Below are 5,000 nucleotides of genomic sequence, written 5' to 3'. Positions count from 1 at the left end.
GATCGCCTTCGAACCTCTAACTTTCGTTCTTGATTAATGAAAACATACTTGGCAAATGCTTTCGCTTCTGTTCGTCTTGCGACGATCCAAGAATTTCACCTCTAACGTCGCAATACGAATGCCCCCGCCTGTCCCTATTAATCATTACCTCGGGTTCCGAAAACCAACAAAATAGAACCGAGGTCCTATTCCATTATTCCATGCACACAGTATTCAGGCGGGCTTGCCTGCTTTAAGCACTCTAATTTGTTCAAAGTAAACGTGCCGGCCCACCGAGACACTCAATAAAGAGCACCCTGGTAGGATTTCAACGGGGTCCGCCTCGGGACGCACGAGCACGCACGAGGCGGTCGCACGCCTTCGGCTCGCCCCACCAGCAGGACGTCCCACGATACATGCCAGTTAAACACCGACGGGCGGTGAACCAACAGCGTGGGACACAAATCCAACTACGAGCTTTTTAACCGCAACAACTTTAATATACGCTATTGGAGCTGGAATTACCGCGGCTGCTGGCACCAGACTTGCCCTCCAATAGATACTCGTTAAAGGATTTAAAGTGTACTCATTCCGATTACGGGGCCTCGGATGAGTCCCGTATCGTTATTTTTCGTCACTACCTCCCCGTGCCGGGAGTGGGTAATTTGCGCGCCTGCTGCCTTCCTTGGATGTGGTAGCCGTTTCTCAGGCTCCCTCTCCGGAATCGAACCCTGATTCCCCGTTACCCGTTACAACCATGGTAGGCGCAGAACCTACCATCGACAGTTGATAAGGCAGACATTTGAAAGATGCGTCGCCGGTACGAGGACCGTGCGATCAGCCCAAAGTTATTCAGAGTCACCAAGGCAAACGGACCGGACGAGCCGACCGATTGGTTTTGATCTAATAAAAGCGTCCCTTCCATCTCTGGTTGGGACTCTGTTTGCATGTATTAGCTCTAGAATTACCACAGTTATCCAAGTAACGTGGGTACGATCTAAGGAACCATAACTGATTTAATGAGCCATTCGCGGTTTCACCTTAATGCGGCTTGTACTGAGACATGCATGGCTTAATCTTTGAGACAAGCATATGACTACTGGCAGGATCAACCAGGGAGCTGCGTCAACTAGAGCTGAGCAGCCGGCCGCCCGGGAGTGTGTCCCGGGGGCCCGCGCGAACACGCAAGCGTCCGCTCAATTATTCTGCAAACAGGAGGAGGCTGAGCTCCCCTGCACAACACACCTCGAAACCCTCTCAGGTCCCGGCGGCGCGCAGCGCCGTCCTAAGTACTTGGTCGGGTTCGAGAGAGGCGCAATCGCCCGGAGTTAGGCGAGTAGACGCTTTAGGTGCGACCACCCGTGCTCCCAACTGAGCTTGCCGCTGCCGACAGAGGCCCGGGAGCGTGCTGTCGTGGCATTGCCGGCGGGAGACAACACGCGCCACCTACGGTGACCGGCAGCTCCAACGCCGGCGCCACAGAAGGACAAAAGCCCCACTTGGGTGCCGAAGCGAACTCTCCCAGCACAGCGCACGCGCCAACACGTCCGCACAGCTGCGATACAAACCACCTGCGAGAACCGCTGGGGCGACCGAGCAGCAGACGGCGTCGCGGCGCCGAGCGCCGGGCGGCGGCGCATCCTCAGCGCACAAAGTCCTCAATCGGACCAGCACACTGCAGATGGCCACCGCGCTTCGCACCGGGCCCGCGAGGACCTACTTTGGCCGCAAGGCGCCGCGAGCAGGGGGCGCCGGCGCGCAGCTGCGCCGCCTGCCGCGTCCGTCGGCCGGCGCGCCTGCCACTGGCCGCCCCCACCAGCCGGCTGTAGCGCGTGCGCCCACGCACCGCGCTGCCAGCACGCCGGGCGGCCCCCCCTCACCGGCCGGGGACGGTCCCACCCAGCCACCGCCGCGTATCGCCTCACACCCAGATCCCCTTTCACGTTCGTGGGCATGGTGGGTATCCCTGAAACAACCGGTTAATAGCTCGACCGATCGTCGCCAACACTGATTCACCTCTAGCGAGAACAACCGCACCACAACGGGTTACCAGTTGTTCATTTGCGTAACGTCACCAGCAAACGTACACGTCCATCGCCATTTGCAACGAGTATTGCATGCCTGTGTCAGGTGTCACAACACACTACGTCTGCCCACATAGACGCAACAACATGTGCACGCCTAGAGAACACGTGGAAGGTCGACCCCGTACGTATGCGGTGTCCATTGCGCGAACGACTGTCAGCCGGCCTCTGCAGCATGTCGCAGATGTGGAACACGGTGCAACATGCTATCACGGTGTGTGAGAAGAGACGACTACGTCCGAATACACGCTCCACTACATCAACAGACTGCTCATGCTGATCGCCATCCAGGGCGTCCGTTCCTCCCACACGTCTGTATGGCGTACCACACTGCAATCCAGCTCTTATAGGGAGACGACACGTAGCTGCGTGCACAATATTTGGACTGTATGGTCCGCCGTTGCTAGGCGCAGTCGTCATACGGCCACATGTGCCACGATGTATCATTCAGTACATACGGACCAATGTGCAGTACAGTTTGTGGGTTTTGCGTACATCGGCGGACAGGTGACAGGCCGTACCACAACGTAGGCTGAGTACGTCGGCATGCGAAGGGCGTTGAACATGCAAACTTCTCACCGACCAGCTTGCGAAGGCAGGGGGGAAGGGGGGGGGGGCATGTACGTCCTGCTGCTATCCACATTACAGTGTATAGCAGGAGCATGTGGAAAGTCAGCAACACCTGCAAGGTGTTTAACATGACGCGATACACAGGGGACCGGGCAGTGCGAGTAGCGAACTATATTGCGAGGGTTGCGGTTAGGCAACACTACACTAATTTAACGAGTTGCATAACAATTACAGAGCAGGTTCAGCGACAACGTGCGTCAGGTTAAGGCACAATATAGTTTTGGTTACGGCGCACTTTAGGTTAGGTTAAGGCATATTATAGGTTAGGTTAAGGCATATTATAGGTTAGGTTAAGGCATATTATAGGTTAGGTTAAGGCATATTATAGGTTAGGTTAAGGCATATTATAGGTTACGTTACGGCACAACATGGGTTACGTTACGGCACAACATGGGTTACGTTACGGCACAACATGGGTAACGTTACGGCACAACATGGGTTACGTTACGGCACAACATGGGTTACGTTACGGCACAACATGGGTTACGTTACGGCACAACATGGGTTACGTTACGGCACAACATGGGTTACGTTACGGCACAACATGGGTTACGTTACGGCACAACATGGGTTACGTTACGGCACAACATGGGTTACGTTACGGCACAACATGGGTTACGTTACGGCACAACATGGGTTACGTTACGGCACAACATGGGTTACGTTAAGGCACAAATTAGGTTAGGTTAAGGCACAAACTAGGTTAGGTTAAGGCACAAACTAGGTTAGGTTAAGGCACAACGTAGGTTAGGTTAAGGCACAACGTAGGTTAGGTTAAGGCACAACGTAGGTTAGGTTAAGGCACAACGTAGGTTAGGTTAAGGCACAACGTAGGTTAGGTTAAGGCACAACGTAGGTTAGGTTAAGGCACAAATTAGGTTAGGTTAAGGCACAAATTAGGTTAGGTTAAGGCACAAATTAGGTTAGGTTAAGGCACAAATTAGGTTAGGTTAAGGCACAAATTAGGTTAGGTTAAGGCACAAATTAGGTTAGGTTAAGGCACAAATTAGGTTAGGTTAAGGCACAAATTAGGTTAGGTTAAGGCACAAATTAGGTTAGGTTAAGGCACAACGTAGGTTAGGTTAAGGCACAACGTAGGTTAGGTTAAGGCACAACGTAGGTTAGGTTAAGGCACAACGTAGGTTAGGTTAAGGCACAACGTAGGTTAGGTTAAGGCACAACGTAGGTTAGGTTAAGGCACAACGTAGGTTAGGTTAAGGCACAACGTAGGTTAGGTTAAGGCACAATGTAGGTTAGGTTAAGGCACAACGTAGGTTAGGTTAAGGCACAACGTAGGTTAGGTTAAGGCACAACGTAGGTTAGGTTAAGGCACAACGTAGGTTAGGTTAAGGCACAACGTAGGTTAGGTTAAGGCACAACGTAGGTTAGGTTAAGGCACAACGTAGGTTAGGTTAAGGCACAACGTAGGTTAGGTTAAGGCACAAATTAGGTTAGGTTAAGGCACAAATTAGGTTAGGTTAAGGCACAAATTAGGTTAGGTTAAGGCACAAATTAGGTTAGGTTAAGGCACAAATTAGGTTAGGTTAAGGCACAAATTAGGTTAGGTTAAGGCACAAATTAGGTTAGGTTAAGGCACAAATTAGGTTAGGTTAAGGCACAACGTAGGTTAGGTTAAGGCACAACGTAGGTTAGGTTAAGGCACAACGTAGGTTAGGTTAAGGCACAACGTAGGTTAGGTTAAGGCACAACGTAGGTTAGGTTAAGGCACAACGTAGGTTAGGTTAAGGCACAACGTAGGTTAGGTTAAGGCACAACGTAGGTTAGGTTAAGGCACAACGTAGGTTAGGTTAAGGCACAACGTAGGTTAGGTTAAGGCACAACGTAGGTTAGGTTAAGGCACAACGTAGGTTAGGTTAAGGCACAACGTAGGTTAGGTTAAGGCACTACGTAGGTTAGGTTAAGGCACAACGTAGGTTAGGTTAAGGCACAACGTAGGTTAGGTTAAGGCACAACGTAGGTTAGGTTAAGGCACAACGTAGGTTAGGTTAAGGCACAACGTAGGTTAGGTTAAGGCACAACGTAGGTTAGGTTAAGCACAACGTAGGTTAGGTTAGGGCACAACGTAGGTTAGGTTAAGGCACAACGTAGGTTAGGTTAAGGCACAACGTAGGTTAGGTTAAGGCACAACGTAGGTTAGGTTAAGGCACAACGTAGGTTAGGTTAAGGCACAACGTAGGTTAGGTTAAGGCACATCGTAGGTTAGGTTAAGGCACAACGTAGGTTAGGTTAAGGCACAACGTAGGTTAGGTTAAGGCACAACGTAGGTTAGGTTAAGCACAACGTAGG

The 5,000-nt window shown here is 51.4% G+C and overlaps 1 non-coding gene across 1 annotated transcript in view; it reads right to left on the bottom strand.

Annotated features, from left to right (window-relative positions):
* LOC126476773 (small subunit ribosomal RNA) overlaps positions 1-1,098 on the bottom strand; it is a 1,909-nt gene extending 811 nt beyond the window's left edge. Inside the window, exon 1 of the ribosomal RNA XR_007587219.1 lies at positions 1-1,098. This exon is cut by the window's left edge and continues 811 nt beyond it. This is a non-coding gene — a ribosomal RNA (small subunit ribosomal RNA).
* Between the last annotated feature and the right edge of the window lie 3,902 nt (positions 1,099-5,000).

The sequence above is a fragment of the Schistocerca serialis genome, chromosome 4 (assembly GCF_023864345.2).
Source record: "Schistocerca serialis cubense isolate TAMUIC-IGC-003099 chromosome 4, iqSchSeri2.2, whole genome shotgun sequence".
In the NCBI taxonomy this organism is placed as follows: domain Eukaryota; kingdom Metazoa; phylum Arthropoda; class Insecta; order Orthoptera; family Acrididae; genus Schistocerca; species Schistocerca serialis.
Note: the sequence above shows the minus strand (reverse complement) of the source record. Positions and strands in the feature narration are given on the sequence as shown.